At 39.0% G+C, this 25,565-nt stretch overlaps 1 protein-coding gene across 4 annotated transcripts in view; it reads right to left on the reverse strand.

Moving 5' to 3' along the window:
- The window catches only part of MICU1 (mitochondrial calcium uptake 1), a 247,798-nt gene that overhangs the window by 40,467 nt on the left and 181,766 nt on the right, over positions 1 to 25,565 (reverse strand). The gene's annotated exons all lie outside the window — the stretch shown is intronic.

Raw genomic sequence — 25,565 nt, forward strand, 5'->3', positions numbered from 1 at the left:
CCTCAATATCCTCACGGATAAAACAGAGCTGCTCTAACCCCTTACACCTTACAGAGCAGGAGCATCCTTATGGGAATAAAAACAATGTTAAAACTCCATTCCAGTTCATGAGTAATATTATTGGTAATAAGTGCTCTCTGGATCACCCATGTCCCTGCTACTCAGAAATAACTTCAAAGCTAATTATGGCCCCCTGCCAGTACTTATTATAATCAATAAGGAATGACAAAGGAGGGGGATCCTCCCCCAGGAATCAAACTAGGGAAGACCATCTTCTTGTCACAGACTTAGAATACTGGCAGCTAATTATGGAGCAGATGGGACCAGATTGAAGGAATGTAGGAAACACCAATTCTCAAATCCCCCTGCCTTCTGGGAAATCAGTGCAGTCTCCCAGGAAATGGTGGAGGACACTGACAGAAGCTCACTGAGCCCTTGGACAGGAACACTAGCACTGAGTGCTAGAGGTGAGGAGGGCCATGCAGAAGCTCCTCACAGTGGGAAGGAGGTGCTGTCAGACAGTGGGGAATATGCCAGAAACAAGATGTTAATGATGGATATCTATGGAAGTCACAGACACAAAACTCTTAAACAACTTTCACAAAACCTGCAATTATATATGGTTAGGAATGAATGAATGAATGGTAATGGGAACACAATAAATCAAATCTTAGATGGTATGGCCAAAGGTGATCTTCCAACTGCCCAAAATGTCCCCATAAAACTTCAGTTTGCCTAATCAAAAAAGAAAATCCTAACATACAAAATCAGAAATGATAAATTATTAAAAAAAAAAAGACACTGAAGATGAATTCACTTTATAATTTTATAATTTTTTTTTTTAGATTTTTAAAAATTTTTATTTATTTATTTGACAGAGAGAGATCACAAGCAGACAGAGAGGCAGGCAGAGAGAGAGGAAGGGAAGCAGGCTCCCTGTTGAGCAGAGAGCCCGATGCAGGTCTCGATCCCAGGACCCTGAGATCATGACCTGAGCCGAAGGTAGCGGCTTAACCCACTGAGCCACTCAGGCACCCCTATAATTTTATAATTTTAAATCTCAAGAAATGGAAGATATTTGGGGTGGGGAGGGACAGAGGGAGAGAGAGAGTGAGAATCTTAAGCAGGTTTCATGCCTAGCGTAGAGACCAATGGGGCTTGATCTTCATCCCACAACCCTGAGATCATGACCTGAACCAAAATCAAGAGTCAGACAGTTAACCAACGAGCTGCCCAGGCGCCCCAAGAGTGGAAGATTCTTAAGAAAAATATTAATTACCCACCCTTCCAATTGAGTCAAGAAGTAGAAAATCTGAACATGCCAATTACCATTAAAAAATACTCTGAAAAAAATTTAATTATAAATTTGATCAACTGTATATATGTAAAGTCCTATCAGTTCCTCAATCTGTACTTAATATTGTTATACACTCACACATTTAAAAGGAAAGTAATGCATTTCCAGGTTTTCCCTAAAATGGCAATCAAAGACTAAGACATCAACAGAGCTTAAAAAAATACATAGTGTAGGATGCCTTAATTAGACATGCTTATTTACCACAAAACTACTGAAAAATCTTTAAATACATTTAGATATGCAGATGGAAAGGTTAAGTATAAAGGACGTCTAACTAATTTCAGTAATATCAGAAAACTAAAATTTTCATTAAAAAATAGAGACAGGAAAGGGTGCCTGGGTGGCACAGTCAGTTAAGCATCTGACTCTTGGTTTCGACTCAGGTCATGATTTCAGGGTTGTGAGATTGGGCCCCAAGTCAGGCTCTATGCCAGGTGTGAAGTCTGCTTGCAATTTTCTCTCCCTTTCCCTCTGCCCCTTCCTGCCCTCTTAAAGAAAAAGGAGACAGCAAAGTTATTTCAGTGCTAGCTGCAGGGTTAATGAAACTTATAAATGCAAAAATAACAAAATGGCCAAGGATGAGCCCAGAAACCAATTAGAAAGAAAAACAATTTGAAGATGGTAAACTATCCCTACAGTTTTATTGGAAAATACGTTACCAGGAAATTTAAGATTCTTATGTGGCAGGGGATAATCCTATTCTCATAAAAGGGATATTAGAAAGACATAAGACATTTACCAAGTAAGGTCATGTCAACAAACATTTCTGGAATGTCTACTAGTTATCTAGCACTGTGTTAGTCATTGTGGAGTACAGAAAAGATTCACCTTCTGTCCTCAGGAACTTCATCTAGTAGGGAGATAAGACTTATATATGAGACACAAAATAAGGAAATACACAGTCAAGAGTGAAATGCTCTTTCAATTCTTATTTCCTTAGCACAGTAAGTTGATATACACTCATACCCTCTCTAGTGAGACTGTATCAGTGAGCAGGACCCAAGAACTACATTTTAACAACAACAACAACAACAACAACAATTTTCTGTACTATGGGCTGGAACTTCGCCATATATGCCTTTATTTAATCATTTAACAACACTATGGAGTAGATATTATCAGTTCCATTTTACAGATGAGAAAATTGAGGCAACAGGAAGTTCCCTGTGACAGAGCTGGGACTGTTCATAACCCAGCTCTATTACTGATCCAAAGATTCTTTCTCAATATCACAGTCTCACCCTTCCAAGCAATGGTACATATTCATTCTATGGGGTAGCCGTGCACTGTTTTAGATAAACTACAGTCATGGGGCTTGGTCACATTTAAAACTATTGAGAAATTGGCTTTTACGAAGATGGCGCTGAAAGATAAGAAGGAAGCCCCTGCCCCTCCCAAAGCCGAAGCCAAAGCAAAGGCTTTGAAAGCCAAGAAAGCGGTGCTGAAAGGCGTCCACAGTCACAAAAAAAAGAAGATCCGCACATCACCTACGTTCCGACCACCCAAGACTCTGCGTCTCCGAAGGCAACCCAAATACCCTCGAAAGAGCGCCCTCAGGAGAAACAAGCTTGACCACTATGCCATCATCAAGTTCCCCGACTACTGAGTCAGCCATGAAGAAAACAGAAGACAACAACACACTTGTGTTCATTGTGGATGTCAAGGCCAACAAGCACCAGATCAAACAGGCTGTGAAGAAGCTCTATGACATTGATGTAGCCAAGGTCAACACCTTAATCAGGCCTGATGGAGAGAAGAAGGCATACGTTCGGCTGGCCCCTGACTATGATGCTTTGGATGTTGCCAACAAAATTGGGATCATCTAAACTGAGTCCAGCTGGCTAAATCTAAATACAGTTTTTTCATGATTAAAAAAAACCAAAAAACTATTGAGACATTGTTCTTGAAGCAAAACTTCAAAACTATTTCCAAAGAAATCAACGTTGTCAATATTAAGGGAAGGCCTCTTTTTTTATTAACTCAATTACTCAATGCTTCATTTTTGTTACCCCCCTCACTTCTACAGAGCTGATTAATTTTTCTGATTAAGTTTTGACAGTATCAAAAGTTTTCAATGCTCAATTTAAGTTTGATTTATGGTTCAATTTACCACCGTGAAACAAAAGGGAGGGCTGGTAAGAGTTCTACAAGGCCATGTTTCCATCAGGTATCAGTGAAAGGTGGTACCCAGGCAGAAGCTGGAGATGCACAGGTCATCGAGGGGCTTCGAGAGGCGAGAGAAACGGAGCTGTGGTCCCCAGTCCCCCAGGCAGGCTTTAACAATTTAGGGTGTTCATTTTACCTTCATCTGGGAGATTGGACAACTATGGAGGAATTCCATCTATCTGCATTAGATGAGTCTGAGGCTTTCTCCTACATGATAGACTCAAGGGTGAAATGCTTCTTGTTTTTAATATCGGCAGCAGCAGCAGCAGCAGCAGCAGCAAGCGGCTTGCTCCAGGCTTATGAAAGGCCTGTATTCATCTGCTCTCCACAGAGGCATAAGGCCTCACCTCTGTGATTTTCAGACAACAAAGACAATTTCCAGGAGAAATTTCTGAGTGACAATCCTAATACTCAAATTAATATTTTTATTAATGTTCTTCTGAGAACTTAAGACTTGACTTTGGGCAACGGGTTCTACTATTGTCATTATTTTTGTGTGGCTGGAACCTGAAAGGGCCTAAAAACTAGAAAATTCAGCTCCATGAAGCCCACTTCAGAGTCACTACCTGCTCTGGAATTTGATTTCGGTCAGCACTTCTCCTTTTAGGTTTTTAGGCTCGTTTGAGGCAAGATTGCCTTATTTCTGAGGTCTTTTTTTTTTTTTAATTAATTATTTGACAGAGAGAGAGAATGAGAGAGGGAACACAAGCAGGGGGAGTAGGAGAGGGAGTGCCTTTTATTTCCACTCCTGCTCAACAGGAAGCCTGACACGGGGCTCGATCCCAGAACCCTGAGATCATGACCTGAGCCGAAGGCAGACACTTAATGACTAAGCCACCCAGGCACCTTATTTCTGAGATCTTAATGCAGCTAGAGGAGGTGGGAGAGAGTGGTTTTTTCTTCACATACAAAACTGCTAATGGAAACTGGCTTGAACTAATGTGCTATTCATTCAACATTTATTAGCTGAAGACCTCCTACGCTGAGACTCGGGAGCTTCAAGGGCAATTTCTCAAGGACCTTTGTTGGGGCTACATTTTCACAGGCTATCGCTAGATACCGTGTGGTTCTCAGGATGAACTGTGTATCTTAAGCCTATAAAATCCTGGGGGAGCAACTCCTGGAGCACAGTGTGCATGTAATTCCCCAGGTCATGAGACTGTCTTTGGGGAGAGAGGTTATTACAAAATTATCACAATGCTAGAGAGCTTCCAGCTGTATATTTGGAAGCAATTCAAATGACTAGCCTCATTTTACTTAGTCAAACATTGACAGAGCCTCTTATGTTCCACTTCAATAAGAAATCCCAATCTATTTGGTCTTGTGGCACAGAACGTGTGCATTCCAGCACACCATCCACCATTTGTATTGCTTTTCTGTCTAGGAAGAGAGCTGAACAGCTTAGCATTTTCTCTTCTGTGGCCACTATCACTTTCTCAAATGGATACAAGCTGTTGGCTCCCTGTCATTCCCTAGGGGGTTGCAAAGAAGGGCCAGAGAAGAGGAGCCAAAAAACTGTCCACAAGATTTTTCCTGGCTTTCTTTCCATATTGTGCCTTTTATTTCCACTTCTGCCCCTTGTTGAGAAAAGGAATAGCCTTTGGAAGGACAGATGGTCTATATATCTAGATGAAATGATTTAAGGAATATGGGAAGCCAGAAAAAGAAGAAAATGTATTATGAACCAAAAAAAGATTTTAAAAAAATCATAAAAGGAAATCAGTATCTGCAAGTGGATCTTAATTTATTAAAGACATTTGACATTAATGTATTTCAACAAATGTAAACTTCAACCGTATTCTCTTTTGTGCAGTTATTTTTCAGGAGATTTTATCTATCTCCTATGGTAAAACCTGCCCTTACACAAGTATTTCAGAATAATTTTCTTAATAGGCTTATTCTAATTCTAGTTTCTGAACCACACAATGCAATTAATGTAGAGTAATCTTAAGCCACTGAGATGAATACATCTGTTTTTCAACTTCACTGTATTTGTCTTTTGATTTTTTTTTTTTTTAAGTAATCTCTACGCCCAACCTGGGGCTCAAACTTATGACCCTGAGATCAACAGTCACTTGCTCTACCGACTGAGCTAGCCAGGTGCCCCAAGTATTTGTCTTTTGAGGTTTTCATCATGCCATTGCTGCTCCTACCAGGAGTCTCAGGACAACTGTTATGTCCATAAAAAGGCAAAACAATGACAGGCCATGTTGTCTACTGCAAACCTACTCGGAGAGCATGACATACACACTTCACTGTCTGAATGGGAAATCTGTTTTTATAGTTGGGAGGGGACATCAGAGAGCCCCAGGTCAAACTGCCTGGATTCTGAATTTTCTTGACGATCAAATACAAGATGCATCTTCATTGTCAATACTAATATCACACCAAACTAAACTAAGGAACTTTTCTATTTAAAAATCAAGGATATCTTCCATTTTAAAATTATTTTTAAGTCCAGGGTGGTGATCAAATGAAGTGACTAAATGGCATGAGTGTCAACCACATATAGTTAAACCAGAAGGTTAACTTTTTAGTCTGACAATCAAAACCAGAAGATAACAAGACTGATACATGAACTTATTACAGGATAGTAAAAACCAAGGTATACCTGACTGAGGGTGTCTGGGAAAAAATGCTTTAGATCTGGAACAAGGGGTTTCAAGATATGGTGGGTTTTGGTTTCATTCTACGAAAGGTAATATATTGAAGTGACTTAGAACAAGGGCTTTAGAACCAGCAAGGCCTGGGTTGAACCCATATTTGCTGCTGAGACTTGAGCTAAGTGGCTTACTTCCTATAAGGCTTCAAAATCTTCCTACCAAAAAAATGGAGATAATATTCACAAGCTCCAAGTGCTGTAAGGATTAAATGAGGTATTATATGTAAAGAATTAAGCAAAGAGTTTGGTGCATAGTTATCGTTCAATAAATATAGCAATATTTTTGTCACCATGATATTGCTTTCCAGGAAGCTAAAAGCCTCAATGAATCTGTTCTTAGGAGGTGTTAACTAAGTTCAATTATTATTTCTCACTGTTCTTTTCATAATTGCTTTTGACCAGTCTTTGACTGCAGAGTATTACTTTCACATTTGGAAAGCAGAAAAAGCAAACACAACAAATTTTATTTATTATTCAACCATTAGAACGATTTGAAGATTAGACTACTTACAGTTGGCTGAATATATATCCTGGTCATCTATTACCAGACAGAAAAATGTGCATAAAGGATGTGCCTGATAAATATGTATTAAGTGAACACAGAAAGAACACCAGAACATTAATTCACAACACTGTCCTACAATTGGGAGGATTTCCTACCTGAGATGAGGGTGACCTTTCCGTTTCTCCCATAATGGTATCCACTTTCATGACAGTGTTTTCTGTAAGAACACTTTATTTTTTAAAAAAAGGTATTTATTTATTTATTTGTTTGTTTGAGAGAGAGAGAGACGGAGAGTGAGCCAGTGCATGCACAGGGGGAAGGAGCTGACAGACTCCCCACTGAGCAGGAACCCCCCCCCCCCCCACTCTAAGCCAAAGGCTGACGCTTAAACAACTGAGCCACCCTTGAGAATGCCATTCATTATGGCTAATCAGTAACCTACTTGAGTGATTATTACCTGGTAGGTGCTATCCCAGGAACGTAACCTTACGTAATCTGCACAACACTGTATTAACAGGTATTGTTACTCTGTTTTACTGAGGAGGAAACACAGGCAGAAAAGAATGTAAGTAACTTGTGTGCACAGTTAATCTGAGGAGAAATTTCCCTTTGGTCTCCAACAGAACAGTTGATTTGCTCTTATCTTAAGTGCACCATGAATCATCTTTCTTTTTTTATCCTGGTTACTGGAAGCCTGGAGTCAAATTTGTGGCCTATCTCTAGTAAGAACAGGAGATGTTTTAATTTGTCTTGTTCAGAATAACCTTACTCCTGGCTTTCTTTTACCTTCCTCCTTTAACTTTCACTTCTCAGCAAATTCTAATTAACTTTTATCTCACTTAATGCATTTTTAAAATTTTTTTATTAAAAAAATTTCTTTTAAAAGGTTTTATTTATTTATTTGACATAGAGAAAGAGAGAGAGAGAGACAGGGGAACACAAGCAGGGGGAGCGGGAGAGGGAGAAGCAGGCTTCCTGCCAAGCAAGGAACCTGATGCAGAGCTTGATCCAAGGACCCTGGGATCATGACCAGAGCCAAAGGCAGACGCTTAACGACTGAGCCACCCAGGCACTGCACACTTAATGTGTTTTTTAAGGCTTTTTAAAGTCCTTTCTTGGGGCACCTGGCTGGCTCAGGCAGTAGAGCACGTGACTTTTGATGTTAAGAGTTGTGAGTTTGAGCCCCATGTTGAGTGCAGAGATTACTTAAAAAAATAATAGTGCTGGATATCTAGTTTGTTTTTCAGTTTGGGGTCACAGTAAATACCACCACTGGGATAAACTTTTTTAGCACTTATTTTTTGTTACTGTTTTGGGATTGATCTCCAAAAATGGAATTATGAAGTAAGACTCTACAAGTTCTTTTAAATTATTAAATATTTTATATATATGAAATAATATACATAATAGACAAGTTATAAAAATAATAATAATAAAAATAAACACCATGAATCTCCTAGTTAACCAGAGAGAGGAAGAATTAGCACAACAGTGGAAGCTCATCTCTCTCCCTCCTGTAAGTAATAACTACCATCTGGATTTCTTTTTCTTTTGTTCTTTTTCTTAGTTCAAAATACGTTTGTTTCCCCAAACAATGCTTGCTTTTGTACTTCATAAAATGGTATCTTAGTGAGTGTATTCTTCCATAATTTTTTTCAGTGCTATATATTTTTTCAGTGTTATATTTCTAAGACTCATCAATGTCAGTACATTTACATGTACTTCTTTCAGTTTTATTGTTATAGATTTCTTTTGTTTGAAAGTACTACTATGTTTTCCTACATATGAATATCTGAGTTATTATCAGCTTTTTTGCTATTATGAACAACGCTATTATGAATATTCTTCTATCAATGTCTGTGAAACATGAACAAGAGTTCCTAGTAAAGGGGCAGCTGGGTGACTTAGTTGGTTAAGCGGCTGCTCCAGCTCAGGTCACGATCTCGGGGTCCTGAGATCGAGTCCCATGTCCGGCTTCCGGCTCAGCAGAGGAGTCTGCTTCTCCCTCTGACTTTCCCCCTTCTCATGCTCTCTTTCTCTCTCATTCTCTCTCCAAAATAAATAAAACCTTAAAAAAAAAGGAAGACTTCCTAGGCTAAGGTATAGATCTGGAAATGGAACTGCTAGGTTATGAATATCCAATTATTATTATGTTCCTTTTAAAATATTTATTTTATTAATTTTAAATTTTATACTATTTTGGTCATATTTTTGGTCTCTATGCATTATATATGATATTACAAAATATATATGTTGTTATTTATCATATATTATGATAAATTTTGACATAAAATATCAAAGGAATCTCCAATACTTTTATCAGCTATGTATAAGAGTTCCCATTGCTTCTCATCTTCAGCACTTTGTACTGTCAGAATTTTTTTTTTTTTTTAGATTTTATTTATTTATTTGTCAGAGAGAGAGAGAGAGCAAGAGCGAGCACAGGCAAAGTGGCAGGCAGAGTCAGAGGGAGAAGCAGGCTCCCTGTGGAGCAAGGAGCCCGATGTGGGACTCGATCCCAGGACGCTGGGATCATGACCTGAGCCGAAGGCAGCTGCTTAACCAACTGAGCCACCCAGGCGTCCCAGTACTGTCAGAATTTTAATTTTTTGCCCAACCTAGTGTGTTGAAAAGTGGTAGGTAAAAAGTCTTTAGTGCTCTTAATTCATATTACCAAATTAATTTCCCGGAAGATATTTCAATTTACAGTCCCAGTAGTATACATGAATATCTATTTCTTGGTATACTTGACAATATCAAGCATAAAAATAAAAAATATTATTACTAGGGGAAAAATAGTAAAGATTTCATTTATTTGAGAGAGAGAAAAAGAGAGACAGACAGCATGAGTCAGGGGGAAGGGAGAGAGGAAGAAGCAGACTCCCTGCTGAGCCAGGAGCCCAATGGAGGACTCTATCCCAGGATCTTGAGATCATGACCTGAGCCAAAGGCAGTTACTTAACTTACTGAACCCCCCAGGCATCCCAAATGGTAACTTATCTTAATGAATATTTCTTTGATTACTAGTGAGGCTGATGAGAATTTTTCTAACACATGAACTGGCCATTTCTAGTTCTTCCTTTGAATTTTTTGTGTATGTTCTTGCCTATTTTTTTTTTTTAGTAGAAATGCTCATATTTGTCTCATTAATTTATAAGATTAAAATACTTGCTTTATTAATGTAGTTTGTTTTATTCATAGAAGTTTTATTTATTTTTTAAAATGTTTTAAATCTTTATTGCAGTGAAATGCATGGATCTTTTTCTTTCTTTTTTTTTTTTTTAAAGATTTTATTTATTTGACAGAGAGAGATAACAAGTAGGCAGAGAGGCAAGCAGAGAGAGAGAGAGAGAGGAGGAAGCAGGCTCCCTGCTGAACAGAGAGCCCGATGCGGGACTCTATCCCAGAACCCTGAGATCATGACTTGAGCTGAAGGCAGAGGCTTAACCCACTGAGCCACCCAGGCACCCCTGGATCTTTTTCTTTATGAATTGTTTTGCTGGTTTATATCTAGCAACTCTTTCCTTGTGAGATAAGAAGCTAAGTATTGACTTATGATTTCTTCATTTAAAAAAAAAGAAAACAGGGGTGCCTGGATGGCACAGTCTGTTGAGCGTCTGACTCTTGGTTTCAGCTCAGGTCGTGATCTCAGGTGATGAGATCAGCGTGATGAGATTGAGCCCCACGTTGGCCTCTGTGCTCAGTGTGGAGTCTGCTTGAGATTTTTCTCCCTCCGCCCTTCCTCCTTGTACTCTCTCTAAAATAAATAAATCTTAAAAAAAAATAGCAAAATATTAAAACATATCTCTCAATACCAACCAAAGGGATTAAATCCTCAGAACAAAAAAAGATTATCAGCTTAAGTTTGTTTTAAAAAAATCCTCCAGTCTGCTGACTTTGAAACTAGTCTGAATGGGAATTTAGACTAACATGGGGTGGTTTAAGCCTAATAATCTCAAGTAAATGCAGTCCAGTTAACTTCCTTTGTTTTGTTTAAAGGTATATAATCATATATATATATATATATATTTTTTTTTAAAGATTTTATTTATTTATTCAATAGACAGAGATCAAAGGTAGGCAGAGAGGCAGGCAGAGAGAGAGAGACCAGAGGAAGCAGGCTCCCCACAGAGCAGAGAGCCCGATGTGGGGTTCGATCCCAGGACTCTGGGATCATGACGTGAGCCGAAGGCAGAGGCCCCAATCCACTGAGTCACCCACGCGCCCCTATAATCGAATACTGAACAAGGGAGAAAGCAGGGAAAAAAAATCATAGTTCAGCACCAGAGAAAAAGAAGGCATAAAAGGGCCAATACCCTTACTTGAAAAAATTTCTTAGGTTGTTAAATAATCCATACTCTATCATCCACAATACAAACATTTATATAGTACTTACTGTGTGCCAGATCCTGTTCTAAGTGCTTTCTATACATTAACTCACATGGAATTCTTAATTACACAAAATTTGTGTAGCTATTTTTCCCTAAGATAAGACTTTGATCAATATGAACAAGAGATTCTGGCAAAATTAACTGCTATTTAATATTCCAATCAATCTATGAAGTTAACGGTTCCACATGGAATTGGTATATAGGATTAGTCTCAAGTTATTTTTCCTTTAAGATAACTCCTTCAGCAAGCAGATCTTATCATATCCAATTTCTGCTTTCAAATAACCATTTTACTCGAAGTCACAGCAGCAGAAAAAAAAGTCTGTCTTGTGTTAATGTGTTCCTTTGAGAGTTGACGCTCAGCATTTATTCAGAGTTCAAGGACATTCTTCTTTTCATAGGAGATCACAAGAGCTTTGGAGACAATCTGACTGTTGGAAAAAAATATAAAAGCTCCAATTTTAGAAGATAAGAACCAAGGACTAATTGTAGTAGGAAAGCAAAGTGCTGTTTCCTTTCCCTGCATGTCACTGTTTTCCTCTGACTTCATCCTTTCTTAGATAGCTCTCTGGGATCCACTGTCGAGGTGAAAAATACAACATTTTTCCATACTGTTTTTGTCCTAGCATTACTGACAGCATGTCAACATTCATAAGACAGCTGGAGATTTGGTTTGTTCATAACTTGACATGTAATGACCGCTCTACAAGCCTTGATGTGGGGACTTTACCTAAAGGTGTGGCAAACTGTGGAAGACAGTAGCCAGTGTGAAAAGCTGTTAAAAAATAATGATGACAGTTAAGATAAACAATTTACTTTGGCCTTGGTGTATTCACAGTTGATCATTTCCTCATCACAGTGAGTGACTGAATAAAGAAAAATGAATCTCCGTAAAATACCAGCAAACCAAACTTAGGAAGATACAAAAAGGATTATATACTATGACCAAGTGGAATTTATCCCATAAATGAGAAGGTAGTTTAACACCTGAAAATCAATTACTGTAATATATCAATATACAATAGAATAAAGACACAGGGAGCCTGGGTGGCTCAATTGGTTGGGCGAGTGCCTTAAGCTCAGGTCATCGTGGAGTCCTGGGATCAAGTTCTGCATTGGGCTCCCTGCTTGGTAGGGAGTCTGCTTCTCCCTCTGACCCTCCCACCCCCCATGCTCTCTCTCTCTCTCTCATTCTCTCACAAATAAATAAGATCTTAAAAAAAAAAAAAGAATAAAGATACAAAAATTTCATGAAGAAACTGCAAGAAAGGAAAATAAAAAACAAAATCAAATACTTTCTAATAGCAATCTTGGGAAGAGAGGCATCAGTTTCTTCATGTTAACATTTTCATAGGAGAATATGGGTAATTTCTCCCATTATTATAATGGGAGAAAACTCTCTAAGTCGGTAGGCAGTAATCACTGGCAAATGATCAGAATATCAAAACTTGTATAACAGAGGCAAGGAGGATATTAATTTTTAGTGGGCCCCAGCATGATGTAAATTAGCCATCAACTCACTAAAATATGTAACATGTCCCCCAAGCTGGGACGATCATGTGCCTAATGCTTTTTCACAGCAATAAAATATAAACATGAAAGCCTTTCTATAGCTAGGGGAATCCAATCAATTTCAGACCTTCTATATTCCAAAGGAAACTTTCATCAGCTGTGAAAGGACTTGGACTCCCTCCTGGCTCCAGAAAAAGACTTGTTTTATGTTCAGCACTGGGTTTTTCTTTATGTTATTTTCCCTTCCTGGGAAGTTGTTCCGCTTCTTATCTAGCAACACAAACGCTGTCCTCCACTGAACTCAAAGTCTCTTCACCGCCCTGCTGATTATTCCAAAATATACTCAACTTTCCTGAGTCTTCAGAGCTCCTACAGTAGGTAAGGGCTAGATTTCATAGAAGATTATGTTTTGTATTATACTATCCTTTATTTTTTAACAAGCCTCTATCTCTCTCATAACATTATACACTTTTTGAAGGAGCGTATGCCTTGTATATTTTACTGTGTCATTGCCACACAGCATGTGCTCAATGAAAATTTACTGTGTCATACCCAGATCTGTGAGCACACAGCATGTGCTCATTTATAAGGTCACTTACCAGTTTCGTATTTATTATCTAGTAGGAGCATAAGACATGCTTTCCAGCCTACGCTCTTGAATACCTAAGGAGAGACTGTGCCACTTCTTTAGAATTGGTAATTATTCTATTTAGGGTAATTTAGGGGAAAAAAAGTCCTAAAGTTGCCCTTAGAGTTTGAAGGATATGATTAGATGCGGGCTCTACCATGAAGCTTCATTTGCTTCTTTACCTGAGCGCAGTTATATACAGCTGACCCTTGGACAATATGGGTTTGAGCTGCACATGTCCATTTAATACACAGAATTTTTCGATAAATACAGTACAAGACTGTAAATGTATTTTCTCTTCCTTATGATTTTCTTTTTCTTTATCTAGGTAGGTTCCACGTCCAACAGTGGCTTGCACTCATGACCCTGAGATCTAGAATCACATGCTCTACCAACTGAGCTAGGCTCTTCCTTACGATTTTTTCAGTAACATTTCTTTTCTCTCGCTTACTTTGCTCCAAGTACAGTCATAATATGTATAACATACAAAATTTGTGTTAATGGACTCTTTATGTTACTGGTAAGGTTTCCAGTCAACAGTAGGCTGTCAGTCGTTAAGTTTTTGGGGAATCAAAAGTTATATGCCGATTTCTGATGGCGTGCGGGGAGGGGTCCCCATCCCTAACCCCTATGTTCGATGGTCAACTGTATAAAATTTCTCTATAATACTAGTTCACATCTAACAAACTAAAAGAAACAATAAAAATAGGTAAATTAAGCACACAGGAGGATGCAGACAAGACAGCGGATGTCAGACTCCACAGGCCAAAACAACTTGTACTCAGTTTGAAATTATGCTGGGATGATGAATGAGGTGAGAGCGGCAGGTACATTTATTCGTTCCAGTGAAAACCACAAAAACCCATCAGTGAGTTTTCCCTTCTTCTGTCACTTATATTAGAAAATTACCATATCATCAGCTTGCATAAGATTCAAGCCAGGGTAGATGTTGAAAAATCATTATAGCCACAGTTCAGTCTATTAAGAAAATAAGAATATTTTTACTAAAACACACAGATCCACCAATCTGAATTAGATTAGATCATAGTATCTACAGTCGGCTGAAGACATGCAGGAATCTTTTCATTTAGTCTTTATTCACTAAACTCTAGTTTGACAGCCTCTGAGAAATACTTTACGCAGCATTATATACTCCCTGTTGTTGTTGTTTTTTAAGACTTATTTTACAGAAAGCGAAAGAGACAGAGAGAATGTGCACATGGAAGAGGGGAAGGGCAGAGGAAGACACAGAGAGAGAATCCCAAGTGGTCTCCACACCAAGCACGGAGCCCCACGTAGGGCTCAATCTCATGACCCTGAGATCATAACCAGAGCCGAAACCAAGAGCTGGACGCTCAACCATTTGTACCATCCAGGCATCCTACTCCCTGTTCTGGAAGGATTAGGATATTTTTCCTGTATCCACATCAGAGATCTTAATTATATGGCGAATATAAATGAAGCCAGTATGTTTCAGTGGCAAGAATTCAGGTTGTGGGGTGCCTGGATGGCTCAGTTGGTTAAGCCTCTGTCTTCGGCTCAGGTCATGATCTCAGGGTCCTGGGATCGAGCCCCAGGTCTGGTTCCCTGCTCAGCAAGGAGCCTGCTTCTCCCTCTGCCCCTTAACCTGCTTGTGTTCTCTCTCAAATAAATAAAAATCTTAAAAAAAAAAAAAAAAGGAACTTAGGTTGTGCAGACTGACTTGAGTCTGGTGTTTCTTGGTGACCACCTGGGCAATTTATGTAACCTTTCGAGCTTTGGTTCCCTTATTTGTAAGATTGGTGTAATAAGTACTTTTCTCTTGGGATTATTGTGAGAGTTAAGTCAGATAACGCTTGAGAAATAATCACCCTAACTTATCTTTCCGAAGATGCATTTACTTATATTTTTTACATTTAATATCTCTAAACTCAGTATACTTTAACAATTGATGTTGGCTAGGCAGCAGCTGTCATGTTGTCACTGGCTGTATGAGTACGTTACAGTGTGTAGAATGGGGACCCACGGCTCAGAAGAAAATCCCAGGTAGCAGTGCAGTGTTCCTTTAAGAAATGCTGCATTACTAATGCTCTTGAGAGCTCAAAGGACAGTACTGTGTGGAAAAACACAGATTTTCAGTCAAAGAGAAATTTAGAAGTGTTGGACCTGAATATGATGAATTTCAGACCACTTTATTTTGTTCATAATTCCTTTTAATGTGTGTACAAGAGTGACACATAATATATCTTAAGTTACAGGAGCACTTTAATGGATATTAACCAATATTTTTGGTGTAAAGAGAGCATTTTTATCATGGTTTACTTGACAGCTTTTTTTTTTCCTTTCTTAGTGGCACATAAAATCATGGTCTCTCTTCCCACTTTTGTTTTTTCTTTTTTCCACTGTTTATGTTTTAGATTCCATGAAATATGGTAGTACCACACCCACCTAGCACACACTAAGAGCAGAATAAACGTCAGCTATTTGTAATAGTATTATTAGCAACAATAAATGTCAGCTACAAATAATAATTGGGGGTCACACTTGCTTCTGTTAACTTCAGTTCTACTTAAAGAGAAACAAACCTCATTCTCTAGAAAGACCATATAGAAAAGATGGAAAAAGGAAAGAAAAACAGTTCGTGATTCTCTTAACTCTCCTTTCTACTCTCATATTCACATTTTGCATGTTTATGAGGAGGAAAAGCAGCAGGAGTGGAACTAAGTTTAGCGCATGGAAAGGTAAATGATAAACTCTCTTTTCCCATTGAAACTGGACTTAGACAAAAATTTATGGAAATAGGAGCTGTAAGAATAAATTAGAAGTCCTATAGTTACTACATATGGGATATAAACAAATGGACTTAGGGATAATAATGTACAAAATATTTCCTATTCATTCTCTTACTTTAGTCTCATAATTACCCTTGAGATAGGTATATTAGCTATAGTCTCCATTTATGTAAAAGGAACCTGAGATGTGAAGACTACAACACAGCCAAGTAGATTTTAAAATTACTCTGCATGGAGGGGCACCTGGATGGCTCAGTTGGTTAAGCATTCAACTCTTGATTTCAGCTAAGGTCATGATCTCAGGGTCATGAGATCAAGTCCCACATTGAGTTGTACTGTGGGTGTGGAGTCTGCTTGGGATTCTCCCTCTCTCCCCTGCAAAATAAAATAAAAGAAAAAAGAAAACAAAAAAATAATAAAATAAAATAACTCTACAAGGATGTGTATTACTGGCATGATTACAGTCATGACAAAATTGCGTAATATTGTTTCTAGAAAAAAATGATTTAACAAAGCCATGACTAGAGACTGATATTAAGATCACGTAAGTGTACATATTCTTAATAAATAGAAAAAAACAAAACAGGTAATTTTAAGTTACACTGCCAGATTATACTCAAGAGGAGATAGCATCATAAATAGTTATTAGTTGATGTTTTCTGTAAGGACAACGTCCAGAGACACAAGATATGAAAAAAATCAGATGACTATACTCTTAAGCGATGTCAAGAAAAAGTACAGGGCGCTTTGGAAACAGCTAATATAAAAATGTGGTCTAATTTGGGTTTGGAAGATGGTGAAGCAGGGAAGACTTCCTCGATTGAGTCAGGAGTAACTGAGCTCTGAGGTAACTAGCGGAAGGGAGAGGAGGACGAGATTGTCCAGGCAAATCACCAGTAGTAACAAAGGCCCTGAGGTGGAAGACTGATTGGAATGAGATAAATCTGGAGGAGGCAGCTGCAGAGCTCAAATAATACCGAGACTGTAGGCATGGGTTTAAGTCTTTATTCTAAGAAGGACAAGGACAGTGAGAGTGGCTATCGTAAGACTCGTAAGGAGGCAACTGAAGTAATCCAGGCAGAAGATGAGTGCAGTTTGGGCTTGAATGGTGGCAGGGATGGACAGAAGTGGTCGGAGGAGATGATGTTATTGACAGTGACTCAGGAGTGGGTGTGATGAAGAGATATGGGCTTAAGTAGGTTCTTTCCTGATGAAGAGATCTGGGCCTAATTAGGTTCTTTCTTGCTTCACACACATTTTTCTAAGTGTGTGATTCTAGCTATGTGCAAAGCTTATGGTGGCTTGACTTTCTTGCTGCTTAACCCTAAACCTTCACTGAAAGAAAGTCAGATGACTCCTCATTTCTGTCCAGCAGGTCTTGCTCTTGCTGGTGCTGGCAGAATGTTTACATTTGAAATTATACTCCCTTGAATATTTAAATTACTTTTAATATCTTTCCTTCTTGGGGTCCTATTAGATTTGAAACACCCAATACATCAATGTGAATGGCCAATGCAAAGTAATAGGGGCCGAGGCAACTATTAAAGAAGCTGCTCTTATCATCTCCTGCAGCTCCCCAAGATGGCAGAGATCCCCCACTTTCAAGGGTATTTAACTTGAGGAGCTAGACATAACACAGGAGACAAAGATACTAATATTAGTTGGTCATTCTCAATTCTATCCCTTTACTATAATTCAAATAGTTACTTCCTTGCCTCTGGCTGTCACGTAGCTGGGCGGCAACAACAAGCCCCAAATCACCTATGGAGGATACATGTTGTCCTTGGCTTTGCAGTACCAGTAAAGACTACAATCATAAACCAGAGGCCAAGGTTACTCCACTGCTTTTAGTATAGAGGCAGAGAGGAAGTTAACCGGTATTTTCGATCACAGCCAACTCACGGAATACACTAAAATTATGCCACCATGGTAACATCACGGGGAAAACTGCACATTGTTCTATCGTGTATTTACCAGCAAATACTGGCAGAGAGAGGCAGGCATTTCAAATATTTGAAGCTATCTAGGAACTAGGGCTGGACATATACTAATTATAGCTTAGCAGTATTCACTTATCAAGATGATGTAGCTTTTACTCTGCTCTAGGATCTGCCCTGTTGAGCCCTCTGGCAGATGGATGTGGTGACTACTGAAACATCTATGTGGGAAGGGGAGTCATTTTGGATGACCTCTATAAAGCAGGTTTAGAAGGGACTGGAAACCTATTCCCCATTTTGCTGGTTTGAAATTAATTATGTTTCACTAAGAGAATAGGCTCCCAGGCACAGTTGACAAAGTAGATGTAAAATCTGATTAGCTTTGGTGAGTTAATGATTGCACATCCAAACAAATGGACTTAGTATACTCATTGGATCAACCAACCCCACAATTTATTATTATTCTTGGGCAGAAATCGAATGTAAAACCACAATAACATCACACCTGAGGTTGTACATTAACACAAGTGAGGAAAACCAAAGAGATTGCTCCCCCAGCTACCATAACCCTGTCAGAGCATAAAGATATATATTTAAAAGTGAACTATAAAACTTAATTCAAATCCACAGGAAAAAAAAAAAAAATCCCTCATAGGCTTTCTGAAGTCAGACTGAGATAAAATCAGTAAACCAACCAGTATAATTTCCTGAGCATTACAAGAATCCCAGTCGTTATTTTAGATCCAAATTTTAAAATGAGTCTCAGTCAGATTCAACCTGATACACATTTACTTAACACGAAATGCCAGAAGTTCCGTGAAAACTCTAGCTCAATTTGAGGTGATAGGGGAATTCCTGATGGACAGCAGACTTTGTTCCCATTTCTTTAGTTAGTATCACAGATGGGTAAGATGAGAGATTATACCTATGTGAATAATTGGAAATTATGTAAAAGCATAGCTAGAGAGTAGCTACTTCCTGCTTTAAAAGTTCAGGGATGCCTGGCTGGCTCAGTCAGTTAAGTGTCTGACTCTTGATTTCAGCTCAGGTCATGATCTCAGGGTCGTGAGATCAAGCCCTGGATTAGGCTCCACACCCAGTGTGGAGCCTGCCTAAGATTCTCTCTCTCCCTCTCTCTCTGTCCTCCGTCACTCACTCTCTAAATAAATAAATGAACAAATGAATGAATTTTAAAAAAAGTTCAAAGTTCATCACACTTAAGAAATGAACATTTTCAGGCACCCAGAAGGCTAACACTAAGTGATACATTATCAAAGTGTTTCTATGTGTATCATATTCTATGTACCAGAGAGTGAAATTCCTTACATCTTGAGTGGAAAAGTAATCTGTTAGGCTTTTAACACACCACCATTATGTCAGTGGGAATTTCCCAAGTTGATTATAAAATATCATGGAAAAAATTTATTCTCATAATAGATACTGAATTAGAGAGTGATCTTTAAAGACATGTTCCTTAAATTGAGGGAATAAATTTATAAGCATGGAAACTAAACACATCCTAATGCTTTGGCCATAAAGTGAAATTTATTTAAAATATTCAATACTTCTGCCACTAATGGGAGCAATAAACCATGGTTTATAGCATAAAAGGGACTAAACCCCACTCTGTGGGGAAAAAAAATTGAATCCTGTAGTTTTAAGGGAGCCCTCCTCATCAATTCAAAAGCTACATAGAAGAAGCATTTCTCTGGGGATGGAGGAGCCTGGGATAGGAATACTGCAAGCATTTGCATGGCCTGGATTGCAAGAACATGTGGCTGGGTGTGTGGTGAAGCAGAGACAAACTATTAACATACAGTGCTTGAATACTCCTATGAAGCAAGGGAAAGGAATGAGGCTGCCACTCTGTTCACTAGATTCAAAGCTAATGAAATACGGGGAAGACTGGGGTGACCCTGAGCAGTGCCAAGTGGTACAGACAGGCAGGAAGGCATCTGAAAATAAAATCACCACAGAGCTGAAAGATAAACTGGGGTCAGCCTCTACAATGAGCCAACTGCTGGAAAAGGGTGCAACGGCACTGTGTCCATGAGACAGCATGACTGCTGACAGCATGTCACTGGAACTATTTTTGTCTGGCCCTCCAAAGGCCAGTCTTATCTTCTGGGGAAGGTGGTGAGTTTATACGTGTGGTAGTCTGTATAAAGATGTCCCCCTGAGCTCCCCAGGTCTTCAGAATCATGCTCTTGTGTAGTCTCCACCCATAAAGATCCAGGATGGGCCTTTGTGGCCAAAACAATGCAGCAGAAGGGATGTCACTCCTGAGAGTAGGTAAGAAAAGACATCTTGGTTCCATTTTCTCTTTCTTGGATCACCTGCTGTGCAAGGCACCAGCTGCCATGTCATGGGAGCCTTTCTGACAACATCCACAGAGTGAGGAACTGAAGCCTCTTGCCCACAGCCGTATGAGTGAGCTTGGCAGAGGATCCTCTAGCCTAGTCAGGCTTTTAGAGCACTGGAGCTTGGGCTGACGGCATGGCTGCCCCTCAGGAGAGACGGCCAGAACCACCCAGCTAAGCTGCTCTCGGATTCCTGTCCCTTAGAAACTGTGTGATAGAATATTTGTTTTAAGCTGCTACATTTGGAGATAATTTTTTAGGTAATAATAGCTAACTAATAGAGCTGTAAAGTTCCAATTTTGGAGAGAAGGGGTTAGAAACTATCTTCTTACTTTGCAAAACCACTAGAGCTTGAGCAGGTGTTTACACTAGCGGTGGCAGTGACACCAGAGCTGAAGTTGCAGAATCAGACAGGTTACCTCAGACAAGAACAACCGTTAAGTTAGCCCTATGACCATTAATTCATCCCAAATGTCATTTTGTTATACAGAGAGAGGGAAGAGGGAGAGAGTTGGGGAAGGGAGGGAGAGAGGGAGAGACAGAGAGGGAGAAAGAGAAACAACTACCACAACAAAAAAAGCTACCAGATGGGGAAGGTAATTCCACTACAGCAAATGCTTCCAGAACGTCTCAGTTTTCACTTTGCCAACTTTAACAGTACAGAAAATCCATGAAAAGTACTGCTCTGTTTTTAAAGATTTTATTTGAGAGAGAGCATGCATGCACATAAGAGGGGAGGGTCAGGGGGAGAGAGAGAAGCAGACTCCCCGCTGAGAAGGGAGCCCAACATGGGACTTGATCCCAGGACCCTGAGATCAAGACCTGAGCCAAAGGCAGACGCTTAACTGACTGAGCCATCCAGGTGTCCCCGTGAGAACTATTTCTACACTAAAAGGAAAATATAGCATATTAGTACTCTTAACAATGATGACAGAGATATATAATTCTGTATAGGATGTTCAATAAAGAGAAAATGACCAATCCTGTATTCAAGGGAACTACTTCAGTTTCTGCCTTAATTTCTGGCATCATGCTCCATAAATGTATCTACATATAAATATAAAAAAAATAATTAAACATCTCACTAAGCAATATTTCCAGCACAATGAATTCAACACACCTCACTTATTTTTCTAGTTGGATACAATGTAAATCACTGATTTGGGATTACAAATCTAATCAACCCAATGACTATGAAGTTGGCAATTTCCTGGAATCTTTTCAAACTTTGACGGCAATGAAGCTGCAGAAAATATCAAGATGGGCCACTGGCCAGAGATGTCAGGAAGCACAGGTCACCAGTCTTCCCTTACTTCCTGTGCTGATAATGGAAGAAGTGCAGGAGACACCGACAGTCTGTGGGAAGGTGCTCTGTCAAGTAGCTGGACACAAAACAGCTCAGCCAGAAGCAGGCGGCCATGAAGGAATGAGGACATGAACCAACCACCCTAGAGCACATGGTGGGTGTCAGGCATTGCCCTGGCTGCTTCCTTATCTCAGGAAGACTTCCTGACAACTTTGTGAGGTAGATATTACTATGACTGTACATTTGAAGAAATTAAGGCTCCCAAGGTCAAAGTGTAAAATTTAAAATCCAAATGACATCACTGTATACTGATTATTCTTTGGACAAATATTTACTGTGCACCTACTGTGTGCATACCTCTACTGTTGTACTTTTCTTCCAGGGCTGTAATAACTGTCTAACTTCTAGTCTGATTGTAACTCCTTCTATTCAGGAACTATCTGCTTTTGTACCTAACCTAATGTCTGGCACATACTTAAGGACTCGCTAATTTTGTGATTAGTAAAAACAAAAAACCCAAGCCCCCAAACCCCAAGTGTTACATTTTTTGGCTTTATTTTTCTGCTAAGTAGACAGGATATGAGATTTCAAGGAAAGACTGGTGAAGAAAAGGGGCATCCTAAAAAAGATGTTTCGGTATTACTTTATTTGGAGGCTTTTTTTAATGCTAAAAAAATGATTGACGTAGCTTGTACTTCATTAGTCCGAGAAGCTTTAATAAGGAAAACCATTCATGCTAATGTGGTAGATTTGATATAAAACAAATGAGGGGAATGTGGGTGGGGAGGGAAAAAAGGCATTCTATTATAATAGGAAAAAGGAGAAATAAAGGAGACTTGAGGAAAAAACTTTTCTATGCTGTTAACTGAATTCGGAGGATAATAACCTGATGTAATATATATGACCCTCTAAAGTGGCATTTGCTTGGAGTCTGAATTCAACAGGCTGTAATGCATTATTTATTCACAAATTACTGCAAAGCTGGCTCTGGTTCCTAAGACATTGTCTAGACTCCTCTAAGGCTGAATGGCAGGCTAGAGGCTAAAGTTATTTTTAAAAAATCTCCTTTTCCTCTAAAAGAAAGAGAAAAAGATCTATTAGAGTCATCTGAGAAATTATTTTAAAGAAGTGTGGAGAAAAAGGACAAAGAAAGCTTTTTTTTTTTTTTCTACTCATGACTACAACTGTCATTCTTTAAAGCCCTAATTCTTTATATTTAAATGCTCATGAATCCCAAAGACTGCAATTCTGAAAGGCCTTTGTGGCTGAAGATGGCTCGAAGAGGAAGAAAAATGAAAAGGCCTACTCAGACACCCTGCCCATCATTTAGTCCAGATTTCTTCATTCTAAGTCTGGGTCAGAGGCCAAATTTAATCTGCCCTAGGGTCCAGCTAACTGTTGGAGAAATCTGGAGAAAGCATCTTTTCTTATCCTGCTTTCTGTTTCTGGATGATCTCTAGAGACCTGGACTTGAGGGCACAAGGCCCCTTTCCCAAAATGAGAACACCCTGGAGACACATTAATTTCAGCCTGGTTTGGGACGGACCTGAGAAGAAAGGTCATTTTCTCTCTCACCCTCTCCTGGCTCCAGTCCCAGTGTGACTCAGGGCTCCTCTGCCTCTTCTCATCTACCCTACAACCAGAACAAAGGATGAATAAAAATTAACCAACCTATTCTTCCTAGAGAATGAATTTTGACTAGAGCGAACTCAAATATTGTGCTCTTCACAGACTGATCTACATGTCCCCTTTTATACTCCCACTGCACCATAAAAATACGTCTGGTCCTGTACTTATAACACTGCAAGAATCTGTGGTTCATTCGTCTCACCTTTGTAAGCTTCTCGGGAGAACAATGTTTTGTTCATCTCATTTAGTAAAACTCCTAGAAAGCTCATGTAAGTTTTAAGAGCAGACTCTGAAAGCAGACTGCCTGGAATAAAATCTCAGCTCCTCTTTGGGCAAGTTACTTAATCTCTTTGTGCCTCAGGTTCCTTGTTTGTTTAGTATTGATAATTATAATACCAACCTCATACCTTGTGAAAATTAAATGAAATAGTGTACATAAAGCACTTAGAATAGTGTCTGGCTCAATGGTAACCTCTCAAGAAATGTACGCTAGTATTTTCACTTTACGTAGTATGTACTCAAACCTTGGTTAAAGTACGTCATATTGCTAGAGGTCTATATCCAAGAGTGCTGTGGCTAGAAGGATACATACAGATTAAACAGTGACTATCAATTCACACTATTATCTTCTTTCACACTACTTCTCATTTCACTATTATTGCATTCAACACTATTTTAAGAATTCTGTTGTGTACAAAACGGGGTGGGGGAGTATCACTGCATTCTCAATTCCAAATAACTGACCTATGAACTTTTTTTTTTTTTTAATTTTATTTATTTATTTGACAGAGAGAAATCACAAGTAGTCAGAGAGGCAGGCAGAGAGAGAGAGAGGGAAGCAGGCTCCCTGCTGAGCAGAGAGCCCGATGCGGGACTCGATCCCAGGACCCTGAGATCATGACCTGAGCCGAAGGCAGCGGCCTAACCCACTGAGCCACCCAGGCGCCCGACCTATGAACTTTTGATACCTTGGTACACAGCTCATTCATAAACTGAGAAGCATTTGTGTTCTACTAAAAGATGGCTGATAAGACTGTATGAATGACATATTGAGGAACAATTTCCAGAGAAAGAACAAATCTTCATGATTTATTTGAACTCTCTTTGTCTTGCAACCAGTTTAAAATTAACTTAGAATATAAAGTTAAAGATGTTGATGATAGGGGCGCCTGAGTGGCTCAGTGGGCAGGTCATGGTCTCAGGGTCCTGGGATTGAGCCCGCATCGGATCTCTGCTCAACAGGGAGCCTGTTCCCCCACACCTGCCACTTGCCTCTCTGCCTACTTGTGACCTCTCTCTCTCTCTGTCAAATAAATAAATAAAATCTTAAATACATATATATATTGATGACAGAAAAATCCTGGAGATTTCCCAGCACTGCAAAGGTATCACTAACATACTGACTTTGGAATCCTAAAGCTAGCTGCAAATCAAAGAAAAATATCAATCTCTAACAGTTTTCTGCACTTCGATTACCAATCCAAAAGTTCAGATTCAGAAGTGCCAATCAATGCCTTTTAAAAGTCATGTCTAGGGGTGCCTGGGTGGTTCAGTTGGTTAGGTGTATGCCTTCCACTCAGGTCATGATCCCGGGATTCCGGAATCAAGTCCTGCATCGGGCTCTGCTCAGTGCAGACCCTGCTTCTCCTTCTGCCTCTGACTCTTTCTCTGTCTCTCATGAATAAATTAAAAAATCTTAAAAAAAAAAAAAAGAGTATCTAAACATCATGTCTAGAATTATATATTGGAAGCAACAAAGTATCACTCTTAAAACATTTTCCTCCCTTCTCCAAAAGATATGAAACAAAAAAAGCACTATTTTGAATGCTTTTTACAGAATAATTATCAAGGTTAAATTTACAACATCAAGGGAGCTTTATATCACCATGAACATTTTACCATACCTAGTATTTTTAGTCTAATTTCAAAGCTGAAGAACCTATAAGCCACAAATGATAGCAAACTTGAGTTACAGGATGTTAAGGGAATTGCAGGAAATTAAATCAGAGCTTGGTTTTGGGTTTTGCATATCTTCTTGTTAAATTAATTCATCCTGAGAGCTACCTTGTTCTCATCGGAGCAAAATACTGGACCTACTTTATGATGTGTATGGTACAGAGAGAAAATATAATTAGTTTTAAAAAGTGCTGACATCAGTCATGGGTGACTTATAAATAATTGTTGAAGGCAATTAAATTTTTATTCTGTTATTTTTTATATATTTCTATTTTTTTAAAGTAATGATCATTTCCTAAAACATGCCTTGGTGTCCCAGGCAAAGAAAGACTAGTAGGTTGGATGGATCATGGTACTAATTTAATTTTTTGAAGATTTTATTTAT

Source organism: Mustela erminea, chromosome 14 (genome assembly GCF_009829155.1).
Source record: "Mustela erminea isolate mMusErm1 chromosome 14, mMusErm1.Pri, whole genome shotgun sequence".
Classification (NCBI taxonomy): domain Eukaryota; kingdom Metazoa; phylum Chordata; class Mammalia; order Carnivora; family Mustelidae; genus Mustela; species Mustela erminea.